Source organism: Podarcis gaigeae (genome assembly GCF_964106915.1).
Source record: "Podarcis gaigeae genome assembly, chromosome: 5".
NCBI classification, from domain to species: domain Eukaryota; kingdom Metazoa; phylum Chordata; class Lepidosauria; order Squamata; family Lacertidae; genus Podarcis; species Podarcis gaigeae.
Window position 1 is genome coordinate 81,820,590 of NC_139681.1, and position 15,499 is coordinate 81,836,088.

Consider the following 15,499-nt stretch of genomic DNA (forward strand, 5'->3'; position numbering starts at 1 on the left):
TCAGGGTTTGTATCTACAGTACTCCTTTGCTTTGAAGACGCCAGCAAAACAATTATCTAAAGGAAAACATGTTTGTGTTTCGGCAGCACTAATAAATGCCAGAGATAGAGAACCAACACCTTACTTCTTCTGGACACAGATGCAAAGGCATACGATTTCCAAGGTAGAGGAAAAGGTGGGTTCACAAGAATCTTTATTACACTATGTGCCTTTCCCCCTTAAAACACAGGGGTTTGATGCCCTCTCTCTTTATGGCTATAAGACTAAAGAAGAAATAGTTGACATGGTGCCCTACAGATGTTTTGGGACCTACATTTTTTAGAAAGGGAAGTACCAGACATTCTCGATTTTGGAAACCACATTGAGCACCAAACAACATATTATAAGCAAATCTATGTAACTATAGCCCAACATGGGTTTGTTTGAAAAGATTCTGGTGACTCTCTGTCACTTCTCTGCTCTCCATTACTCTGCCCTAAAGTGACTTTCCAATCAAAAAACAAGGAGTCTATGGACCAGAGTAACTTTATTTGATGTATAAGATATACTTTGGCCCGGTTGCTTTCTAAAACTAGAGACTATGTGGCGTTAACCGCCTCTCCAAAACTACAAAAGTAGACCAACACAAACAAACAGCCTTTGAAGAGCTGTCTTCTCCATGCCACATGGCAAAGCATTTCTTAAACTGGAGGGAATTTCAAAATACGTTTTGCCACGTGTCATGGGAGAGGACTCAAAAAGACCAATTGGGTTTACGTAAGCATCACAGTGATTCTAAGGTCAATCTTTAGAGCCCAGCCTTTATTAATTAATTCCATGTGAGGCATCTATCAGAATACATTTCAAGATAGCAGCAGAGTTCAATGCGGTTCAGAACCTAAGAGAGAGAAAAGGGGAATTCAAATAAGGTCCTGACATTACTAAAAATAAGTGCATGATAATCTCTTCTTCTAAAGCTCATAGTACCTAATAAGTGGAGACCAATCTCTAACTTTCATGCTTGGTCTCAATTTAATAGAGAAGGTTGTCTTCATTTTGATATTCTTCCTAGTTCTTAATTGAGAGACAGTTACAGATAGGTAGCCGTGTTGGTCTGCCATAGTCAAAACAAAAAAAAATCCTTCCAGTAGCACCTTAAAGACCAACTAAGTCAGTTCTTGGTATGAGCTTTCGTGTGCATGCACACTTCTTCAGATACACTGTGTATCTGAAGAAGTGTGCATGCACACGAAAGCTCATACCAAGAACTGACTTAGTTGGTCTTTAAGGTGCTACTGGAAGGATTTTTTTTTGTCTTAATTGAGAGAGTTACGGTTCCTCAACATCAGCTGGCTATGGTTGTGTTTGCAGCAATACTTAGAGAGTCTTTTTCCAGATTGTTTGAAAAGATGTCATCCTGAAGCACTTGGAGATCTGTTCCATAATACAATATACATATAAGTGGAGAAGTTCTTTCCCCCTAGAGAGGGGGAGTGAGAGAGAGCACCTATGGAAGAGCTCTTAGCTTCCTACAGTTTCACCAGCAGATGGTGTCCATACCTGGACAAATTCAGTACCATCTAGCCAACAATTTACGGCCACGCTAGATGTAATGTAATGTCAGAGTTCCATCGCTGGAGCTCTTGGAAATCTTGATAAAGCCAAATTCTTGACTGTGGAAGTGTCTAACAGGCTTTGATTGAATGTGTTAAATATGCCTCCTCTAAACCTTCACACCCAATGCACAAAGGTTTGAAAGGAACACGAAATGTGCACACCAGGAGACAGGATACTGGGAGTAGGGCTTGGGTGCATCAAGTTGGCATATACACACTGTATTCTCTCAACATAAATTACACTGCTAATTTGAATGCAGAATGGTTGATTTCCCCCACATTTACAGATGGGAAGGGGAAGCTAAAGTTCATATATATGAAACAATTTCATATATGGTTGCAGCAAGTTATTTAAGCAAAGTATTGGAGATGGGCAGATTAACAAGAATGTAGGAATATGCTGCAACGGCTGACTTGACTAATTATGTACGTGTAAAGGAAGAAAGGCAGAGAACACATGTATCTGTGGAAAACTGGACCCTCTACTGAAGGTTTTGGAAGAACTGCTTTTAATGTATTCAAGATGTGACAGTGTGTCGGATTCGAAGTAGTGCAAGTGTTTTTTCCAAAGCACACAAAATGAGCTTCCTTTGCATTTTATACAGAGGGAGCCATGCTGTCTAGCCCATGTGAACTGCCCCTTAACCCAGAGATCTGGGGCTAAGCTGTGGCTATTCAAGGGTAAGGAAATGGCACCAGCCAAGATTCAGAAGCAGCCGCCTCTGCATTCCTTTGTATATTCCTGGATTAATTCCTGGCACTGAGAAGAGGTCGCAGGCGGAAAGCCACTGAACTCTTGGCTCAATTTTTTGGCTGTAGCCAAGTGGAGGGGACAAAAGTGAAAAGGGGGACAGTTCTCTTGAGAATACTGCAGATCCCCTTTCTGAATTCCAGGCCCCTACCTGAATTTGCATGGAATTTTTAGTAGCCCCTTTATTACTACAGGGTATACAGAAAATCATATATTCCATCTATAAGCCAGCTCTCACCGACCTGCTGAAGATGTTTAGGACTACAGCTCCCATTATCCTCAACCAGCATGACTTGTGACTTAGTCCGATACTCTGACCCCTGCAATCATGCTGGCCAGAAACTGAATTCTGGCTGTTCTGTAATGATTTCCCACATCCTTATGTCTATTTACCACAATTCTAGCTGTAAAAGGTACAGGTAAAGGACCCCTGACAGTTAAGTCCAGTCGCGAACGACTCTGGGTTTGCGGCGCTCCTCTTGCTTTACTGGCCGAGGGAGCCGATGTTTGTCTGCAGACAGTTTTTCCGGGTCATGTGGCCAGCATGACTAAGCTGCTTCTGGCAAAACCAGAGCAACGCACAGAAACGCTGTTTACCTTCCCACTAGAACGGTACCTATTTATCTACTTGCACTTTGCAGTGCTTTCAAACTGCTAGGTTGGCAGGAGCTGGGACCGAGCAACGGGAGCTCACCCTGTCGCAGGGATTTGAACCGCCAACCTTCCGATCGGCAAGCCCTAGGCTCAGTGGTTTAGACCACAGCGCCACCCGCGTCCCTATATTCTAGCTGTAGGCTTCCTCAAATTAAGCTCTGCAATGTTTGAAGGAAAACACACGTGCACACACAAATGTTAGATGGACCAGGACACGGCAAACACATCTTCTCTCCCAGCTTCCAACAAGCATCAGTCTTAAGCAAAGTCCCATCTGGTAAGTTCTTGAGTCACCTCAAGGGATTTAATTAGCAGATCCATCACAAGCGGTATAAATAATGACTAGTTTGTAGATGCTGCAGACATCTCTTGATCGCTTAGTGAGCAGAAGCATTAACAGGGCCCATCTGCTAGAAAAACCCCTTCAGGATTGGATATTGTATTTGACAAATTGTTTCAACCACAGCCATATTATCCCTAGGCTCCAGCAATCAGGTTTTATGAAGGACTAACACACATCAGTAGCAAAGCCATATATCAGATAAGCAGCTAATTTCATCAGGGTAGCCATAAATAACTGTCCACTCTCCTGCTGGCTGCAGGGCACCTCAATATAAAGATTGCTTACATTAAGTCCTTTAACATGTAGGAAAATACAAGAGGCAGCTTTTTAAAACGTCGCTTTCTGAGCTTCCAAAGTTATGTTTAAGGAGCAAAGGAAAACAATTTGGATTGCATAATTTAATTTAGAGGAACAGTAGACCTGGACACGGGTGTCAATGAAAGCAGTGCCACCCCTTTGTGCTTTATGTTTTGTTCTTAGGCTGTGTCTACACTGGAGATTTTGCTTTGGTTGGTTCAATAATGGTATTGTGCCACGTCACAACTGGTCAGTGTTCAAATGTTAGTTTTGACCAATAATTGTGATTTTTTAACCATGTTTCTGCCTTTTTAATGTTCTGTATTTTAACGCTGTGTTTTAATGTACTCCTACTATTATTTTGACTTGTAAGTAAACAAGACCATGCATGTAGTGCTCTTCAGGCATCCTATATGTATTGAATAGGGACGGCTCATTAACTGGAGGAGACATCAGACAGGTATTCCTCTACTCAAAAGCCTAATTTTATTTGGTTGTAACCAATGGTGGCTTTGGTTTGAGGGGGAAACCTATTACACCCCCAAAAGTCAGGGTGCTTGAGGTCTGCCAATTCCCATTATGTACTACAGTTCTCAGTGTAATAGCCCACTCTGTTTTGGAGAGTCTCCCAACCTCCAGATCAGCTTTCTGTCATGGCCCTGGAGTCAATTTCCCCTTCTTCCAGGGGATGAGGGGAAGGACTCGAGTCAGAAGGAGAACTGCATGAAGGGCCAGCTCAAGACATTTTGCCACCTGAGGCGAAGGACAAGGCGACACCCTCCCCCAAGGCACATACAGGTAGTTGAATCTCTCTCCAATACTGCTGAAAGGATAGTGTATTCCACTGCACTTAAGGGCAGCAGGCGAGCACAGTGAGTACAGGGCAGGCCACATGGCACTCACAGCTCTGGCCATTCCCTGCATCTTCAGCATCAGCCACCTGAGGCAGCTGTCTCACTCTGCCTCATCACTGACTGCATGCAAGGCCACACCCAGCAGCACTTCTGCAAGGTGAGGCTCTGGTGCCAGTGCCCTAGGACTGCCATATCTCAGACTCAAAGGACCCCATCCCAGAAGCCCCAGTGTGACCAGAGGCACCTTTCAGTGAAGGTGCAGCTTGCAACTGAGATCCTGCTGCTGCCCCTATACAGGGCTCAACTTTGACTGTTTCTTAAGCAACAGCGGATCTCTGCTCTCTGTTGATATTCAGCCTGAACCCTGCACAGAGCAGCCTAGCTGCAGGTGACCTCTCATGGAGGGCATACAGGATTACTTGAATTGGTGGGACTGGTGAGAACTGAGTGCGCTAACTTGTGGAAGCAAAAGCGATTCCCGCTAACCACCATTAGATAAGAACTGTCGATTTGAATTTCTGGATGCTGATCAGCACAACTCTGAACAAACAAAGTCACAGTGACATCTTGTGTTTTGACAGTGAAGTAAGACTGTCCTATGCACTCTACATGTCGCAATCTCACCCTTGGACGTCACTGTCTAATATTAGGCATGTTGATTTGGGTTGGCATAGCTGGGTGCTCTGGCGAACAAAATGTCATGTCAGTGACTCATAACCTCTCCTGAGCTATTATCAAGCATCACTGGCTGCCAAGCGGGGTCAGCACACACCACCAATGAAATTCCACAGGTCGTGACATCACAGTCAGTATGTTCCAACCCAAAAATACTTCCTTTTCCAGGGTAGCAGCTCACAGGATTGAATCACAAGGCTACAGGTTACAGCGTCTATCCTTCAAAGATCAAAACGAACTTGCCGGGAACAAGAGGAACATAATGCAACACAGCTGGTTGTCTTGTGATGTACTTTAACACAAAGGAACAACATTTCACAATGTGATAAGTGTTAGGTGCATTCATTTGTTAGCTTGAAAATCATAAATTAAAGCTGTCATCAGGTATGACCCGATTAAAGCAGTCGTAATTGATAATATTTTTGCTTCTAATTTCTACATGAATATTTTCATTTTGGGGCTCATCTGCAACTGTTAAATCATCATCTTTTTTTGGTCCTGCAAACATACATCACAGAATAATTCCTTTACGTGCATGAATGCTCAGAACACCTAAACAGAATTCATACATTTTCCTCCATTATTAAATAGAAATATATATTCCCGATTCGGGATTTTTGAGAAAGTTGCAAACAGTCTGTAAGAGGAATAGAGCTTTTTTTGGATTCTAAATGTTGGTAATAATATACTGGACAACACTTTATTGCACTGTTATATTTCTTAGTAAGAGACCACCCCCAACAGTGTTAATTGCGAAAGCCAATTGCAAACCAATGATTTGATGCTTGGATACAATTTTTAAAAAGTGATCTCCTTGGTACATTGTTAATTGTTTAATGGTTCAGTGCTATGGCTAAAATCAAAACTAATTCTGTGTCCAAGGGGCTCCTTCTATAGTAAGTAGTTCCACACTTATGAAACTGAATTAGGATACTTCCCAAGGCAGATTTTCAAATTGCATGAGAAAAACAGAAAACTCCACTGGGCATGCCTAATACCTTTTCTAGAGATGTTTCCTTGAGCAGAATCCAAAACCAATATTGCATCTGATTCAAAATGTTCACTAAAACGAGTGAGGCTGCAGGATCAGATGATGTTCATTATTAAGCAGACCAATTGAGAGCTGTGTGCAGGTGGCCTCTTGAACTTCTCTACCCTAGGAACTAGGAGGAGCATTTCACTAAATTTCTCCAGGTGAGGGACAAATTCTTCAACAGAATTTGGAGAATTCTGGCGCTCATCATTAGTGGTAATCGTAACAAAGACCCCACCACCACCCCCTTTAAGGTTTTGTTTTATGTTAGCTCCTTTGCTGACAGCCTGGATCTATGTCTGGAGGTGGAATTGTTCTGGGACATCAGTAGTGGAAAATGGTGGTTGCTCAAAAAAAGATGGTGGATGATATTCAAAGACACCTTATTTCCTTATTTGCTAGTGGCAGCAGCAATTGTGTTCGAAACCACGCCTGCCATTTGCAGGCTCCACAAGCATCTTTCTGTGGGAAGAAAATGGAGGCCAGCACAAAACCAACCAACCAAACAAAATGATGAGGAATATTCAGAGGAATACTTCCCTAAGGTGACAGAGACTGAGAAAAATGAAAAAATCACATCCATTTTCTCGGGGGGGGGGGGGAATTCTTCTGAGAAATTTCAACTCAGTTCTACATTGATTAAGTCATCACAAGGATATATGTATATGCATCCACAAAGCAGACTTTGTTTTGATGCATGCAAACATTTACTTGGTAGTTTCCATCTAGAGAGGAATAGGGACTGGTGGTGAGGTAGCTGACTAGGAGGTAAATTAAGGAGGGCTAAATAGCAGCAGATAAATAGCTGCAATAGTCCAGCAGAAAAAGATCAGGACTTTGAAGAGGGAAATCTGATTTAAATTTCCACTTACAAAGCCACGCAGATAGTGTTCAGCTCAGTTACTATCTAACGGTTTCTTGTGAGACGAATAATATGAAAATAACATACCCCAAATATGTTCATAAACCTCAACAATTAATTTAAAGTATGCTCATTAAAGAATTATTGAAAGTGGATTATTGATGTACGCATTTCATTACAATGAACCTAAGAACCCCATTGCTAAGTGATGGACAAGCCAATCAGAGCGCGGCTTTGGCTGCAAATACACAAATACGCAAAGCAGATCTATCCAAATCATGGCACAGGCTGAGTGCAGATGCCTTGTGCACCAAACACACAAAAGGTCTGTGGGGACCTAATGACAGGCCAGACGAAGGGCTAGTGTAGTTGCTCTACCGATCCGCACAACTTTTGGAAAGGTAGCCAAATGAAAATTTATATGTGATTTATTATTGTGTTTTTCATACCACTGCCACCCGGTTTCAGGTTTCTTCCAGTTTGGGATATTTATTATGGTTGGTCTGCCCAAGTGACATCTCAATGAGCTGGTCTCAACGCAGCTGTTTCAACAAAAGAAAGCCAGATGTACTGCCTCATCCCTTGCTGATAGAAAAAGCTCATTTTCCCTCAGTGACCCCATTCCCAATGTCCCTTCTTGAAAGGGTGAGGGAGGGAGAGAGAGGGAGGAAGGGAGGGAGGGAGGGGGAAGATGAATTTATTGACCTACAAGGCTGACATTTAATCTTGCTTGTTTTCTTCTCATGTTATTTTAGCCACAGTCTTGTAGTGGCTTCGTAAATACCCATGGGAATGGCTCCAGTCACGTTGCCATCAATCTCTAAGGCTACAGCCAGTAAAATACTGTCATTCTAAATTTGGGCTCGAAACTGGTTTAGTAGCTGGAGATATGGGCGAAAGGAGGAATCAATTTTTGGAGTATAAATTTTAACCAGAACATCCAACTTGCTTTCCCATTCTCCACAATAAATAAATAAATATCACTGATGATCCTGAATAGCAATCTGAAGCCTTGCTGGACCTAGAGTCTGATAGCCTGAAACGATAACAAACTTTTCATCTGTTTATGAACTTTGTAGCATAATTACACCTTTCTCTTTCTCTCTCTGGGGTGACCACACATAAAAGGGCAAAACAAAAGGATGAGTACAAGTAATTCCCCCAAAAGATTCCTAAAATAGAGGAATCACTTCAACTGAAAAACACACACAGAATAATTTTAGTGCATTAGGTTATGTTTTAAATGCATCTTATGTTTCACAGTGATACAAGAGATACCAGAGATATCTGGAAGTGACTTAGTCAGATAGTGGGTTAAATGAATCAAGTGAGAACATGTGGCTTAAAAAATATGTTCTGATTGCATAAAACAATTATAAAAAAGACAGGGTCTGCATTTATTATTTTAATGAAGGCATTGATTGTTCTAATAAAGGTACCAACAATTATATTAGGCAACACTTCCTTTTTTTCTTCAAAACTCTTGTTTGTGAAATATAAATGTCTGCAGATATAATTGATTAATGAATGAACCAACACCCATTTTCTTTACTTGACTAAGAATTGTTTGCTTGGGTATCAGCCCTAAATAAAAGCATGAAGAGGAGTTTGGATTTGATATCCTGCTTTATCATCCCGCTTTATCACATGAAGCTTTGTTGTTATGCTGTTAATATATTTTGCATCATCATGTAGTCCACAATTTGATCCATTTGGCTGGCCTATATGCATGGTCTCTCTCCCCGCCCCTCATCGCCGACCCGCCTTTCAGGGGCCCTGTTGTCCGATGTGACTGGAAATGGAAAGATGACTTACAACCTAGTTTATTTGTTTTTTTCCCTTGGGTGAAGAAGGATTTCCCCGACATCTTGCTGAAAATGATTTTTTCCCATTGCTTTGTCCCTGGGGATTGTGCCATCTTTTGTCAAGGCCAGACAGTTTCTATTTCAAGCGGAGCCCTTGTTTAAACCAATTTTATTTTTATTTTTTTGGTCTCTTGTTCTAAACAGCTCTTTGCAACCAGCCAGCCAAGATACCTTCCATCTTCCAACTGGAAGAGAAGCATCCTTAGTGTACATGTTAAGGCTTGTTTCCAATAAAATTTGTGGTCTGAAGCCTTTAGTCTGCTGTATATGAAATGTACCAACATTTAAGATGGCTTCACATAGACCTTTTGGGGTCTATGGGCACACTTGCAAACAAGAAAAACTTATGGGCCCCACATGCATGCCCAGGACCCTGCCAGAGATCTCCCACCTCCTTCCCAAAGCCAGGCAAGCAGCCCTCCACCTTACAGGGGGTGCATGTCCAGGGGTCCATGGCTTTACGCGTTTTTGCATTTTTTTCATATATGCATGGACCCACGAAACCTAACCCACACCTTATTATTATTATTATTATTAATATTCCACCCATCTGGCTGGATTTCCGCAGCCACTCTGGGCGGCTCCCAACAGAACATTAAAAACATGATAAAGATCAAACATTAAAAACTTCCCGAAACAAGGCTGCTTTCAGATGTCTTCTAAAAGTCAGGTAGTTATTTATTTCCTTGACATCTGATGGGAGGGCGTTCCACAGGGCGGGCGCCACTACCAAGAAGGTCCTCTGCCTGGTGCCCTGTAACCTCACTTCTCACAGTGAGGGAATCGCCAGAAAGTCCTCGGAGCTGGACCTCAGTGTCTGGGCTGAACGATGGGGGCAGAGGGTTCTTAATTCTAAGACCGTTACGTATAATGTCCGGGTTCTTGCATTTAGTCAGAAAGGAGATATCATTCTGTACCTTTGCAAGTTTCTTAGTGAGGCTGATGGACTTCCATTTCATGCGACTCAATGTGGCGCCTTCTATGATTCTCGATTCGGGTAGGTAGTCGTGTTAGTCTGATGCAGTCAAAATAAATTTAAAAATGAAAAAATTGTGCAGAACCACCTTAGAGACCAATTAAGTTTGTTCTGGGTATAAGCTTACGTCTCTAAGGTGCTACTGGACAATTTTTTAATTTTGTTATTTATTTCGGTGGGGGTGGAGGCGCTCCTTCAGGTATATGGGGCCGAGGCTGTTTAGGGCTTTAAAGGTCAGCACCAACACTTTGAATTGTGCTCAGAAACGTAGGCTTATTGCATATTGTTATGAGTTTGGGGGTATTAAGCTGGGTGCCAGACCTCTTTAATTCCTAGATCCACTAAGTGTTAGAATTTAATCAAGGCTTCTAATTTTTGGAAGAGCCAGGCTAGCCTGCTGGTCAGATGAGAACCTGGTTGATGAGCCATTAATGGGGATTAAGGGGCTCCATGCAAGACAGCAAAAAGGTTGGGCTTCGCTCAATAGATAAAACTAGAGTTTAGAGTTGAAAGTGCAGTGATAGGACCCAGAAGCAAAGCAGAAAGCAGCAAGAGAGAGAGGGAGGGAGGGAGGGAGGGAGGGAGGGAGGGCCATGCTGGAACTCTGCCTGAATCCAAGGCAAATAAGACCCTTTTTGAGTGTTAATGCCGTGAACCCCTCTATCATAGTCTCAGGTCCTATGTATGTATAAATAAACCATATATCATAAAGACACCCACAGTCTCTGATGTGCCTCATTCCCTGACGTTGAGGACCACTGCCACTTACTGGGAAGGGGAGGGGCAAGGTGTGGTGAGCTCAGCGTGGTGCAGGCACGGCTGCAGAGCCAATCCAATGCTCTTGTTCCTGTGTCCATCCTGCACCCAGCTCCCTGTGCCTTCTCCTCTCCACAAATGGTAGCAATGCTCAACACTGGGAAGCCAGAGAACAACACCACCCTGGCTGAGCTGCCCTGCTGCACCTGAACTACATGGCAGAGCAACCCAAACTCTCTTTATGCCAGTTTGGGTATCCCTCCACCCACCTCTCTTGGCTGAGCTGACTTTTTGCCAGCCTCTGCTGGCAAAGTGGTGCAGAACGATGCAGCTTCCACCTGCCAAACACTGGAGGAAGCCAGCAGAAAGTCCCCAAATGGAGTATTCCAAGGGTGGGGAGCGGGCAAGGTTGAGCCAGTCCAAGATTGACTGGATCCCAAGCTAACCTCACTGGGTTTGATTGTTTCTCTCTCCCAGCTTCCACTGTGTCAGCCATGGCCAACAGGACCGGGGAAGCTGAAGAGACCCACCAGCGGGGTGGCAGTGAGTGTTTGGATTGCACCTCAATCTCCTTCTTGGTTGTTACTCTCTCTTCTGACACCACTAAACCAAAATATCCCACGTGCGGCTTACTAAAAAATGCATTGACACATACACACGGGACAGAAAATAATGTGATGATGACAGAGTCCACCTATTACATTTAGCAGGCCTTCTTTTTGGAATGCTTCCTTAGTTAAAACTTCACTGGAAATCTTGTCAACTCACATGGTTATTTTTAGCTGAGCTCATCTTGTTTGGTGGCTTTGATGTGCTGACTTACTAATGAGAAAGATTTACACACAGAGAGGATATTAAGAATGCAGAGTCCACTGATGACATGGTACAGTTGGAAGGACAGATTAACATATAAAATTGCATCAAAGATGGAGAAACAGAGTACAGTGGTACCTCGGGTTAAGAACTTAATTCATTCTGGAGGTCTGTTCTTAACCTGAAACTGTACTTAACCTGTACTTAACCTGAAGCACCACTTTAGCTAATGGGGCTTCCTGCTGCACAATTTCTGTTCTAATCCTGAAGCACAGTTCTTAACCCAAGTTAATATTTCTGGGTTAGCAGAGTCTGTAACCTGAAGCGTATGTAACCTGAAGCGTATGTAACCCGAGGTACCACTGTACCTGACTTGAAACTCCTTATTCTGCAAGTTTTAAATTTAAATTAAATTATTTAATTTGGTCTTTTTTATTTTAGTTTTTTATTTTAATTGGATTATGATTGGATATATTAATTGGATGTTTTGTATTCTGCAAGTTTTAAATTATGCCTGAAGGTTCCATAAAATGGGCGGAACCTGATATTAAAAATTTGGGACTTGCCTATGTGCTATGGGCAGGGAAAGGAGGGGCCAGCCCTATGAGTGAGCAACATCATGAATGCCATGGAAGGGGGGGGGGTCATGAGAGGGCAGAAAATGGTTAGGTTACTTAAATTGTTGTTTTTATTGCTCTTTTATTCCCAGAGAGAGACATTTCTGGAGATTCTCTGTTTCAGGTGCCAAAAAATCTTGGCCAGCATTGCACATTTTGCACACTGACTTGTGAGGGAGGAGGAAACCATTTGCCATTTCGCCTCAGGCGGCAAAATGTACTGGGACTGCCCTGTGGAAACAACCCCTCCTCATTATTCTCTGAAACATCTGGACATTTTGGGTCAAAAAAGTTAGTTATACATTTCTTGCTACTTGAATATATAAATATACCCTGTAGATAAAAACAACTTCCTGACACTGGCTATCAACCATCTAATTTTGATGTACCTTCTAGAAAATTACAAAAATGAATACCTGTAGGTGAAATAGTATAAATGGTGAGAAAGCCCGATCAATCTTCAATCTAGCCTGATCCACATACACAAAGGTCATCAGTTGGTCTAGTAAAACAGTTTAGCAGTCAGATATCCTGTGGCCATAGTTTGAAATCTAAGCTAAGTAAATGGATATCTAGTGGGGGGTGGGTAGTTAATTCCTGCAGATAAACAACCCTTTATGGTGTTTAACGCACATGAAGTCATAAGTATTCTGAGGCATGAGGCAAGTAAAAATAGAGTCTTAAAATTTAAGGTCTTGGTTTTAAATGGCTTACATTAGGTGCAAGTTGGGCATACCTGGTGGGAATTTTGAGTAGCAGATTCATATGCTACATAATATCTGAAAACCACCCCAGTTTCAAAAGCAGTTTGCCATAGGATAGGATAGGATAGAGGGGGGGCTCAAGAAATCTAAATCCAAAAGCACCTTGAACATAACAAACAACATACCAATGATTCCTCAGTAAAAATCGGCAATGTGAGGTATGCCAATTTAGATTGCTTCATGATGAGGTTGGCCGTCATCAAAAACCCATGCAACCTTTCCTTAATTAAATTTATTTAAGCAGAAAGGCCACATGACCCTGAAAAACTGTCTGTGGACAAACGTTGGCTCCCTCAGCCAGTAAAGCAAGATGAGCGCCGCAACCCCACAGTCGTTCACGACTGGACTTAACTGTCAGGGGTCCTTTACCTTTACCTTTTTTAAGCAGAAAAACCACAGCTCAGTGGTAAAGTATTTGGCTTTACTTGAGGAAGCTCCCAGTTTCAATCCCCAGTATATCCTGGCACGGCTGGGAACGTCCCCAGTCTGAAACCCTGGAGAGTTTCTGCCAGTCAGTGTAGACAATACTGCATTAGCTGGGCTGGTGGTCTGACTGAGAATAAGGCCGCTTCCTATGTTCCTTGTAGTAACACAGACAAGAAGCTGAAGGAAGTGTGAAACGTTTTCAAAACTTTGCAACCAGGAGGGCTAAACCTTCCTTTGATTTAGAATTAAACTGGCATTTTCAAGTCTTCACCATTGCTCACAAATTACGTTTTCTGTTGTGAGCCTAAGAAGTCTTAAGTGTGCATGAATGTGACAACACATGCATCATAGACACAGCAACTGGCCCCTGAGAACTGGGCTGCAGCTCCCCACAGAAACCTGGGTGGGATCACTGAGCCAGCCTCTTTAAATCATAGTTAAGTTAATTTATGGTTTAACGGTGAAATTGCGGTTTGCTTCTGCATAATGCTGAAATCAGAGGTGTTTTCTTCCTGCTGTGCTGCCAGAAGTTAAGCTGTAGTTCCAGCTTATCACTACGTCTGAACCTGGGCTTGTGATGGTGCAGCAGGGTCAGGGGGGAGCAAGGTGCCTGCGATTTTAGTGGCATGAACCAGGAAGCTGCACTGTGTCACCTTTAAACCATAGTTTGGTTTAACTATGGTTTAAAATGGAATATAGGGACGCAGGTGGCGCTGTGGGTTAAAGCCTCAGCGCCTAGGACTTGCCGATCGAAAGGTCGGCGGTTCGAATCCCTGCGGCGGGGTGCGCTCCCGTCGTTCGGTCCCAGCGCCTGCCAACCTAGCAGTTCGAAAGCACCTCCGGGTGCAAGTAGATAAATAGGGACCGCTTACCAGCGGGAAGGTAAACGGCGTTTCCGTGTGCGGATCTGGCTCGCCAGAGCAGCGATGTCACGCTGGCCACGTGACCCGGAAGTGTCTCCGGACAGCGCTGGCCCCTGGCCTCTTGAGTGAGATGGGCGCACAACCCCAGAGTCTGTCAAGACTGGCCCGTACGGGCAGGGGTACCTTTACCTTTACCTTTAAAATGGAATGCCGACATATGACCCAAGGCTACGCCAAAGAAGCTTGCAGCCTGAACTCAAGAACTAAGTGAACTAGTACAATGCCTAACCCTTCTGCTGTTGCACAACTTCAGCTCAATCGTGAGCCAGGCCCTGCGATCGGCTGTGTCTACGGCAGAAGTTTCAGGATGCCAGATGCCTCAAAGATTTAATTCCACGTTAGATTTCCGACTGGCACTTAGGAGAACTCCAGCTGCTTCTGATTATAGATGTTAAGCACTTGAGAGGCAGCCAGAGGATATGTTCTGATGCCATCCTGCTGATGTATATGAAGACAGTTATACTTTCACCTGAAGTGCTTATAATTTGCTCACTTTAAAACCACTGCCTCTCTTCTTCCCTTTTGCAAACCCAGCCTCCCCAGCACTCCACCTACTGCACACCTTGTATTGCTGAGGAGCAATCTGACCTTCTCATTAAAATGAAAGAAGTTTGACAAAGCACTGAAGTCTATCGTCGCAGGAGGAAACGTTATGCTTAGAATTGTCATGCAGCTGAAAGGCTGAAGGATTTGGAATTGCGAACATCTGCTGCAAGTATTATTATTTTGTGGGCTTTTCTTTTCCTTTTTTTGGAAAACCACACATATTTTGCAGAGCAGTCATAATCAGGCTTCGCTTCAGAACAGGTAGCACCATTACTCCTCTTGTACCAAACAAGAGACTTGATTAGAATACTAAAGCAGCCTATCTTCCTCATTATGGGCATAAATACAGGACTCATATTTGCAGTGTGTGCCATTCGGAGGGTACATATATTTTAAAAAATCGCTTTTCACAAAAGACTTTTATTCCAGACTTGCTTGTGCAGCTCTTAAATCTGACATGATTGCCTCATTTCAGCATTAAAAAACCCAATTTAAACAGGAAAAACAAATGGGGGAGACGCTTCACACTTCTTTTCTATTGTTCAAACATATTTTCCAATGGGGATAAAAAGTTGTGTTTTCCCTCCCTTTTTAGATGCATTTATAATTTTCTGCCATCTACTTTTTCTCCCTATGCCTAAAGTTGAAAAGAGATGGTTGGATCATCTGACGAGCACACAATATAAAAAACATATATCTTTTCTCACTTTACAGTCACAAAAAGATATAAAATATACATGCATCTGAAG

The 15,499-nt window shown here is 42.9% G+C and overlaps 1 protein-coding gene across 2 annotated transcripts in view; it reads right to left on the reverse strand.

The window, feature by feature from the left end:
- PPM1L (protein phosphatase, Mg2+/Mn2+ dependent 1L) overlaps window positions 1-15,499 on the reverse strand; it is a 171,991-nt gene that overhangs the window by 30,810 nt on the left and 125,682 nt on the right. The gene's annotated exons all lie outside the window — the stretch shown is intronic.